The sequence below is a fragment of the Monodelphis domestica genome, chromosome 5 (genome assembly GCF_027887165.1).
Source record: "Monodelphis domestica isolate mMonDom1 chromosome 5, mMonDom1.pri, whole genome shotgun sequence".
NCBI lineage: Eukaryota > Metazoa > Chordata > Mammalia > Didelphimorphia > Didelphidae > Monodelphis > Monodelphis domestica.
In genome coordinates this window covers 260210488-260220900 of record NC_077231.1, presented here as the reverse complement: position 1 = coordinate 260220900, position 10413 = coordinate 260210488, and the positions used below count along the sequence as shown (strand labels likewise).

At 36.4% G+C, this 10413-nt stretch overlaps 1 long non-coding RNA gene across 1 annotated transcript in view; it reads left to right on the top strand.

Annotated features, from left to right (window-relative positions):
* The first annotated feature begins 259 nt into the window (after positions 1-259).
* The window catches only part of LOC103095539 (uncharacterized), a 50591-nt gene continuing 40437 nt past the window's right edge, over positions 260-10413 (top strand). Inside the window, exon 1 of the long non-coding RNA XR_473417.3 lies at positions 260-678. This is a non-coding gene — a long non-coding RNA (uncharacterized LOC103095539). The remainder of the gene's footprint in view (positions 679-10413) is intronic.

Genomic DNA, 10413 nt, shown 5'->3' with positions numbered 1-10413 from the left:
GGAAACCAGAACTGTGAGATCCCAGTAGGGAGTGTTGCCCGGATCTGGCCCCCTGATTTGACCTGAGCTGCTGTGGCTGCTGCTGACTGTCCCTGTCAGCACCTTTCAAGGGTTCTGCAGTAATTTGATCAGTCATCCAGATCTGAATAGAGTACCAGTCACAAGCTTTCTCAGAAAAACTTTGATTAGCTTTCTGGGAATCAGCTGAATAGGCTTATTGGAGGTCCATAAGGACTTGCTTGTAGCAAGAATGAGATTTCCAGGAACTCTAAATTAAGCTTTTTCCTTCTCTAGACCCTTGCCTTGATATTATTCTTCTAATATTGGACTAGAGCAAGTTGAGATATTCAAAACAAGCAGCAGAGCTCTAAAGGATGAGATTCTCCTTACAGGAGAGAATGGAATGGAAAAACAACGCCTGAGCCATGTCAGTCTTCCCCAACCCAAGCAAAGGATGACTTGGCAGTTCTGATTGGTGATATTAATTGATGGGACAGGAACCTAGAAAAGGACCTCACAGGCCATCTGATCCCAACCTCTCATTTTATAGGTGGGGAAATTGGGCTCCAGAGAGGTCAGTTGCCTGAGGTTACACAAGCAGTAAGTGATAGATTCAGGATTTGAACCCCGGTCTTCTGACTCCAATCAGGTATTTTCTCCATTACCCACACTGAGTAGGTAAGTAAGCTTTCATGGCTCATACTCTGCCATTAAGGAGTCGGCATAGCCCAGAGCCCTTTAGCTAGTGTTCTTTACTGGGTTTTTACTATCACTTGATTTTGCACTTTTCCTGGGCTCCCCCCAACTCAAGGAGGCCCCTTCCTACTTCCTTCTTTGGTGTTATAAAAGGGAATTTACTTCAAAACCCTGAGGGGATAAGTGCAGGGTGGGGGAAGATTAGAATAATATCTAAAAAGGGTCAGTATTTTATGTCTTACAAAAATTTTTTTTTTTGTTTATTTCTGGTGCAAAGCACTAAAGAGAGAGGACTTGGTCTACTCTCCTTAGTTTCCTCTTCTTTTTCCTATTACTAAGTCTTTTCATCGAGGTTAATTCTGTGATAGGTCTGGCTTGGCAGGGTTTTGGTGTCTCAGTTCTTCTCTTCAGTTATGAGTTGTTAATCTTTGGTCTGGGGTCTACTTACCTCCTGGAGTTTTCTATCTTGGTGATTTCTTATGGTACTCTATCCCATGAACCATTGACCACATTCTTCTAGGGAAAGCACCTAGTGCTGACCCTAACCCTGTCATTTACCCTATCTCTCTTCTCACCCCCACCCCACCCCAAATGTTCTCTGGCTACCTTTTGGGTTTTTCTTTTCTTGAAAGTGTTTCACTGTCTCATTGTTCATTCTTTCATTCCTGTATTTGTTTTGTGGTGATATTTTAATCTTGGTCAGAGAGGATTTTCATGGTGTCACAGAGCTGTTCTGGTTCATTCTACCATGTTGGCTCCATCCTCAGAACTCCTTTGGTAAATAGGGTTAAATGACCAAGGCTCCCATAGCTAGGGTTTGAGGCTGAATTTGAACTCTGGGGATTGAGTCCAATTCCAAGTCTGCTGATTTATTCCCTGTACCATTTAGCTGCTTGAGTTAGGGGAACAAAAATGTCTTTGCTTTTGATGTAATAATTTCTGTTGGATGACAGAGGCTTGTGATCTCTATAAGATTAGGATTACAGATATAATGCTAGCCATTGGGGGGAAGAAGCAGCTTCAAAAAAGCATGGCCTCTGAAAGAATAGAAAAGAGCCATCTGCACAGATGCCAGAGATAAGAAATGAAGTCTTAGTAGTTGAGAGTTGATCTATGGAGGGGAACAGGTCTAGGTATCCTAACAGAATGACCCAACCAAAAGAGGCTCTGTAGCTGGAGAGGGCTAGCCTGAGGACATCAAAGCAAAGAAATGATAACCATGTACCTGCAATAATAAATAAATCAATAAACATTTATGGAGTATCCACTATGAGCCAGGTACCATGTGAAGCGCTATAGAAACAAAAAGAGGCAAAAGACCATCCCTTCTCTTAAGAAGCCCACAGTCTAAGGGGAGGGGGAGGAGATAACAAAAACAAATATAAAGCAAGCTAAATAAAGGATAAATAGGAAATAATTAACAGAAGGAAGATACTGAGATTAGGAGTTGGAGAAGGTTTTCTGTAGAAGGTGGGATTTTAATAGGAAAATTAAAAGAAACAAGGGAAATTAGCAGTAGAAGCAGAAGAGGGACAGTAGCAAGGGTGTGGCCAAATATATTCCCTACATGTATGACTATCACTGTGTGTACTCTGTATTTTCTTTCCATTGGCGCTGGTTGTAGAAAGTGTGTGGTCATGCCCAAAGGGTGCTAAAAGACTGTTTGCTCTTTGATCCAACCATAGCTCTGCTGGGTTTATACCCCAAAGAGATAATAAGGGGAAAAAAAAAAAACTTGTACAAGAATATTCATAGCTGCGCTCTTTGTGGTGGCAAAAAATTGGAAAATGAGGGGATACCCTTCAATTGGGGAATGGCTGAACAAATTGTGGTATCTGTTGGTGATGGAATACTATTGTGCTCAAAAGAATAATGAACTGGAGGAATTCCATGTGAAATGGAACAACCTCCAGGAATTGATGCAGAGTGAGAGGAGAAGATCCAGGAGAACATTATACACAAAGACTGATACACTGTGGTACAATCAAATGTAATAGACTTCTCTATTAGCAGCAATGCAATGATCCAGGACAATTCTGAGGGACTTATGAGAAAGAACACTATCCACATTCAGAGGAAGAACTGTGGGAGCAGAAACCCAGAAGAAAAATGTCTTGGTCACATGGGTCAATGGGGACATGATTGGGGATATAGACTCTGGTGCAAACATCAATAATATGGAAATAGGTTTTGATCAATAACACATGTAAAACCCAGTGGAATTACACCTTGGCTACTGGATGGGGTGGGGGGAGAGGGAGATAAAGAACTACAACAAAAAAAGAAAGGTGTGTGGTCCAGGTTTATGTAGGGGATGTTTTGTAGCTATTGTCATTACTATGTTATCTGAATCAATGCTTTCACTTTGAGCTAATTGTTTCTAATGGATGACTGTTCAATGTAAGTTCACTGATAGGGGTTTGTGACCTCTATGATGTCAGAAATAAAAACCTGAGGAATACCTTTTTGAACCTTCTCTGACTACCTAATCTTTTGAATGCAAGTTCATGCAGGGGAATCTACCACGTTCTTTGGGTCCTGGGTCCAGACACGTGACCTCTCTATTCTAAAACTTAAAAGAAAAATCATTCCATACATCCAATGCTTTGAAGCATTACCATTACTCTCAACTGGTTGGGTAAATTGAGTAGAACAGACAAACCCTAGAGCCAATCAATTCCCTAGAAGCCATAGATCCTACACTCCTTTCTTTGTTCTTTGCTATTGACTCCAATGAACAATAATGATAATAATAGCTAACTGCTTTTAGGCTCATTTGATCCTCCTCACAACACCATGAAATAGGTATTAATATTACTCTCATTTTACAAATGAGGGAACCAAACATGAGAGATTGTCATTTGTTTAGGATCATACGATTAGTAAGTACATGAGGGAGCATCCAAGCTTAGCTCTCCTTGACTCTAAAACCAGCAATCAGTCCCATCATACCAGCTATTTTCTTTCATTGTCTCATGTTGAGTCATGGTTCATACTCACTGAAACTTAAATTCAACTTATAGAGATTCATTCTTTTTGCTGAATTTTTACTTCCTTTAAAAATGCTAGCACCACTTCATTAGATAATATGTTAATCATTTTAGACATTGTCACAGTGAGGTCTAGTCCTTTTCTGAGAGAAGATTTTGATGAGTTGGAGATAGGGTGAAGAATGAGGCTACTGGGAGTTTCATGGATCTTAAAGAAAAGATAATAGTATGCTGTTGAGGAGAGAAAAGGAGCACCATAGACAAAGTGGCTTCACTTTCCAGTTTTGCCTGAGGGCAGGCTTCATTAGACCATGTGATTTATAACTGCGTTTGTAGGGGGAGAGAGAGAGAGAGAGAGAGAGAGAGAGAGAGAGAGAGAGAGAGAGAGAGAGAGAGAGAGAGAGAGAGAGAGAGAAGAGAGAGAGAGTGAAGAGAGAGAGAGAGAGAGAGAGAGAGAGAGAGAGAGAGAGAGAGAGAGAGAGAGAGAGAGAGAGAAGAGAGAGAGAGAGAGAGAGAGAGAGAGAGAGAGAAGAGAGAGAGAGAGAGATGAGAGAGAGGAGAGAGAGAGAGAGAGAGAGAGAGAGAGAGATTGAGAGTCTGGGGCATCCATGAATTTGGATGAAAAAAATTATATCTTTATTTTCACCCATCTTTAACTAAAATATAAATATCTTCCAATTACTTAAAAATTGGTATACTGGAGAAGGACTCTATAGGTTTTACCTGACTTTGTCAAAGGGGTTCATGACTAAAAACCCTAGTCTTAGGGGAAGAGCAGGGGTGTAGAATCCTTTCTTTTCCTTGGTTTTGTAACAGGCTACTCTGGACTGGTTTAATTTTTTTAAAGTTTTTTATTTTCCCAAGCAATATTTGTTGACTAACTATTCAGGAGTTCTATAGTTCTATTTCCTGGGAAGGATTTTTTATTAGGTATGTATTGGGTACCTCCTGCTCAGGAATTTCTCCTATTAATTAACACAATACCTTCTCTTCATAGAAGTTGGCAGGAGGTCTGCAGAATCAGAGGCATCTGAATTCCTGCCAACTTGTCCTTCTAGAACCTGCTTTGCATAATGAGTAGCCTCTGAGGGTGGACTCTGGCACAGACACTCATTCTCAAAGGACTACTTTTCAAGCACTTGTGTATGACATAGAGGATTGATGCTGGCTGGCATGAAGCTAAAAGACTTCATGTTTGCTAGAGAGAGAACCTAGGCTAATGTGGCTTGATTTTTAACAATCTGGTGGGTTTATTTATTCAAAAAAAATTTTTTTTTGTGTGTGTGGTGGTTTTGGAGGTGGGGTGAAGTGCAGAGGGAGGTTTAATGGGAAAAATTTTGAAGCCCTGAAGCCAGGCCATCTCAAGAGGATCCTGAACTGAACAAGTTCTACTAATTAGCAACTGAAGGCAACAATAGGGCGTTTGCTAGTCTTGTGCCTGACCCTTCAAAATAGCTTTAAAACCATGAAGAAAGGATAATTAAAAGAGGGAAAATATCACAGATTCTTTTTTTTTCATCCTCATAATGCCTCTCTGATTCTCTTTAAGTATTTAATTGAAAATTTCATAAAGAAGAACAAATAAAGTGATGCAACATCACTTTTTATGGCCATATATTTTAATCATCCAAATGGATTTTTCTTATTGTTCAATAATGTTCTTTTACAGTAGTATTATAAAATGTTTAGCACTGCTAATGGGAATCTAGTTAACTTATAGGTTTTCTCCTAATATAACTAGTGATGATAATACAAATATGAATAGGATTTTTTCTTGATATTGCCTCTTTTGGGTAAAATTCCTCTCATGGAACCATTAGGTCAAAGGATACACATATTTTGGTAAACTTTTATTGTGTAATTCTCTATTATTTTCTGAAAACATTTGACCAATTTCTATTGCTTCCAGAAGTATATAATAATGTGCTTATCATAGCCCTTCCATCACTGAATTTTGCCATTCATGCCAATTTGAGGGGCATTGCTGGTCAGTTTTTCAGAGTAGCTTTAATTTTTAATTCTCAAAATGAGAACTTAAAAAAACATTTTCAAGTGTTTTTAAAAACAACTTGTATTTTTTTTTCTGAGATCTTCATGTCCTTTGACCACTTTATATTTCAAGAATGACATTTTCTCTTATACTTTTGAGTTAATGTCTTATAAGTTTTGGAGGTCAGACTTTTACCAGAAATGTTTGCAAGAAACTGTCTTATTTCCCTTACATTTTTTTTATTGATGCATTCTTCAAAAGCTTTTCCTTTTCACATAAATAAAACTATCTTGTCTCACAAGTTTCTCTAAGTTATGGCTTAAGAATTTATCACCTTTTCATCATTGTGAAAGGATAATGATGTTTTTCATAATTATTTTTATAATCGATCCATTTGGAATTTATTGTGAAGTACAGTGAGATGCTGGTCTGTTTTCATTTTTAAATAATTTTCTATTTAATTTTAAAACTTGTTTATTTATTTTAAAAGTATTTTTCCATGGTTCCATGATTCATGTTCTCTCCCTTCCCTTTTCCCTTCCCTTTCCCAGAGCTGACAAGCAATTCAACTGGGTTATACATGTATTATCACTCAACAACTCTTTCCATATTATTCATTATAGAATAATCTTTTAAAACCAATACCCCAAATCATATACTCATATGAACAGGTGATAAATCCTATGTTTTTCTTTGGGTTTATACTCCCACAGTTCTTTCTCTTCATGTGGATAGCATTCTTTCTCATAAATTTCTTAGGATTGTCCTGGATCATTGCACTGTTATTAATAGCAAAGGCTATTACATTTGATCATCCCATAATATTTCAGTTACTATGTACAAGGTTTTCCTGGTTCTGCTCATTTTGCTCTGCATGAGTTCATAGAAGTTTTCACAGTTTTTATAGAAATCAAGTAGTTCATCATTCTTTATAGCACAATAGTATTCCATCAACATCATATACCACAATTTGTTCAACCATTCCCCAATCAAGGAACCATCCACTCATTTTCCAATTTTTTGTACAAGCTTTTTTTTTTTTATCTCTTTGGGATACACACCTAGTAATGGTATTACTGGATCAAAGGGCATACATTCTTTTAAAGCCCTTTGGGCATAATTACAAATTGCCTTCCAGAATGGTTGGATTAATTTGCAACTCCACCAGCAATGAATTATCACTCCAATTTTGCGATATCCCCTCTAACATTTATTTAATTCCTATTTTTTTTTTTTTGGTTAGTAATCCTAGGTGTAGTGAATGCCACACTATATACCTTATTTTGGCTTATCATTTTCTAAACCATTCTACAGATCTATTTTTTTGGTCAATACAGTAGTTTGAATGATTTTTTTTCTAAGTTGGATATTCCATAAGGGCTTCCCTACCATGAATCCTAGTGGAAGAAACCCAGATACATATTTTTTTCCCATATAGCCTTGGAAAGATATAAAGACTTATACTGTGTGATTGGAGTCTGAAGACTGGGTTGATTTCTAGAACTATGGTGCTTACTCTGAACCCTAGAATGAGGAAACATTGACTTGGATCAAACTAAATGCCTGATATCCTTGACCATATCAGAGGGGAAGATGATATCTACATAATCCTCGATATCCTTGAAATAAACCTTACCTCGCTTAATAATCCAAAATTTCCCTTAATCACAGGACAAATCATTTGCTATATACCCTGTAATTCAAACCAACGCACTGGCCAGCAGAAATAATGAACAAAACAAGGGTATAATTGGAAGTCTGGGAGTTAGTTCTCTTTCTTCTTTTTTCATTTTCATTATTTCCTGTGATATCTTGGCGTTTTCTCCTCATTTTGTTCTATTTTTTGTCTAATACTATAAAATATGCCATTGATGTTTTGATAGACATCTATAAGTGAATTTGAAAAGTTTTGTTATATTTTTTACATCAACTTGGATTTATAATGAATACTAACTGCCTCTGTAATTATTTGGTTTTTCCATGATTTCTGCCAAAAAAAGTTATATAATTGACTTAATATATGTTTTATGTATGTCTTGGTGGGTTAATTTCCTTATGGTCTAAATATTTCATCATTATTTTAAATTATATTTTATGTTCAATCATTTTTATTTTTTGTCATTAGTGATAAAAATAATTCTTAAGGTTTTTGTGGATTTTTCTTATAGTCCATTATATTGTTATACTTAATATTTTTCATTAAGGATTTTGTTGATTCTCAGAGGTTTTCTTATCAGTCTATAAATAGAAATAAATCTAACTTCCTCCCTAACAAAGTTTATTCCTTTATCTTATTTTTCTTGTCTTTTAGCTGTCATTTATGGAACTATTTTGAATAATAATGATGAGAATGAGCAGACTTGCTTAACTTCCTTCCCCTTCACCCTTTTTTAGTGGGAAGAATTCTAAGGTTTCCCCTTTATATACATATACATGTGTGGTGCTTACTCTTAGATTCAAATAATTTCCATTGTGTTAAGGAAAATTACTTCCATTCATATATTTTTCAGTGATTTAAGAAAGGCTATTAAAGTTTGGTTAATTTAACTAATGGTAAATCAATTTTGTTGGTCTTTAAAAACATGCAGACTTTGGTTTGGGTATTTATTTTTTTAAAGTTGCTTTCAATTCTATTAATTTCTGCTTTGATTCTAATGATTTCTTCTACTTATTTTAGATACATTAATTTGTTGTTTTTCTAATTTCTAAATTGCAAAATCAACTAATTCATCTTTCCTTTCCTTTTTTTTTAATTATTGTAAGCATTCGGGGAAATAAATTTACCTTTAACACCTGCTTTAATATTGTCACAATATAAATTTCTTTATGTTATGTTACTTGTATTATCACTTTCTGGTTTAGCAGTTGGGTATGTACGGGTACTATTATGCTGGTGAGGAGGATATTAGTTACTCCCTCTTTCTGGCTACCCTTGTATGGGCACTGGCACTCTTCCTCTTCCCTTTCCCTTTCCCTTTGATTTTTCTCCTTAACCAACACCTTTGGTTCTGCCTCTTAGGGAGAATAGATGTTTCTTTTTCTTTCTTTCTTTCTTTCTTTCTTTCTTTCTTTCTTTCTTTCTTTCTTTCTTTCTTTCTTTTCTTTCTTTCTTTCTTTCTTTCTTTCTTTCTTTCTTTCTTTCTTTCTTTCTTTCTTTCTTTCTTTCTTTTCTTTCTTTCTTTCTTTCTTTCTTTCTTTCTTTCTTTCTTTCTTTCTTTCTTTCTTTCTTTCTTTCTTTCTTTCTTTCTTTCTCTCTCTCTCTCTCTCTTCTCTCTCTCTCTCTCTTTCTTTCTTTCTTTCTTTCTCTCTTTCTTTCTCTCTTTCTCTCTTTCTCTCTTTCTCTCTTTTTCTTTCTCTCTTTCTCTCTTTCTTTCTCTCTTTCTTTCTCTCTCTCTCTCTCTCTTTCTCTCTCTTTCTTTCTCTCTCTCTTTCTCTCTCTCTTTTTTCTCTCTCTTTCTCTCTCTCTTTTTTCTCTCTCTTTCTCTCTCTCTTTTTTCTCTCTCTTTCTCTCTCTCTTTCTGTCTCTGCCTCTCTTTCTGTCTCTCTCTTTCTTTCTCTATCTATCTATCTATCTATCTATCTATCTATCTATCTATCTATCTATCTTCCCAAGCATTTCTCTACCTCAGACTGAGAAAAAGGATGTGCCTGAGGTGGCCAATTTAGCAAACTGTCTCCCTGCTATCACACAAAATTCCAGCCCCACTTTCTCCCCCCAACATCTAAGGATGCAATTTTTATTTGCTTAGGAATTGGTCTAGATTTGTTTTCTTCTTTTTCTGCTTTAGAACATTATAAAGTATGAATCAGAAATTCTCTCTTTTGTTCAGCTCAAAGTCCCAATGCTGGGAAGGTCAAAAGAATTAGAAAAATTTCTACTTCTGTCAGTCTTACTCTCTCAATCTTGTTCTCAGCCTGTGTCTCTGTCTATTATAGTTGTTGTCTTTGTCTTGTCTCCCTTTTGTCTCTTCCCCCTTCTTCTCCTTTGGCATTTTACCACTGATTGCCTCTTCCTCTGATATGGTTAGATTAAGGATTATATATATTGGTTAATTGCTTTTACTTATAAAAATAGGTTTCTTTTAACACATTAATGAATGGAAGGCAAACAAACTTAACAAATCATAGACTGGGAATTTAGGTTTATCTCTTTCTTGAGGGAATGGCAGAAAAAGAAGGAGGTAAAGGAGGGGGAGGAGAAGAACCATTAGTTCTGCTCTCAGCAGCAGCAATAGCTCCAGTCACTCTTCGTCCTTTGCATTTGAATACTGTATTATCTCATCATTGTCCAGATCTTATTGCCACAGCTTTTAATCTTCTGCCAGTGTGCTGTTGTAGTGATGTCAGCTGCTGCCTTGGCATCTTTACTTTTAACCATGCCAATGGTAATGGCTACTCAGGCTTCTCCTGGGCCCTGAGAGAGCTGATTCCTCTCTCCCATGCCCCCAGCTATACCCTTTCAGTTCTTTCCCCTCTCTCTCAGGAATAGGAGTGGTGAAGTCCTAAAAGATCCAGCCATTATCTTTAACTGTGGGTAGAGCTCATTTAGAGCAGAAGGCTCCAGGGACTAAAAAATCTCCCTAGCTTGCTTGCTTTGTTTTTTTTTTTGGTTACTATTTATTTATTTGTTAGATATAGCACATATAACAATGATATAATACATATGATTTGTTATAAGCCTAATAAATTATAATGAATATGCTTAACTAGGAGGAAGAAAATTTCAGAGCAGTGATG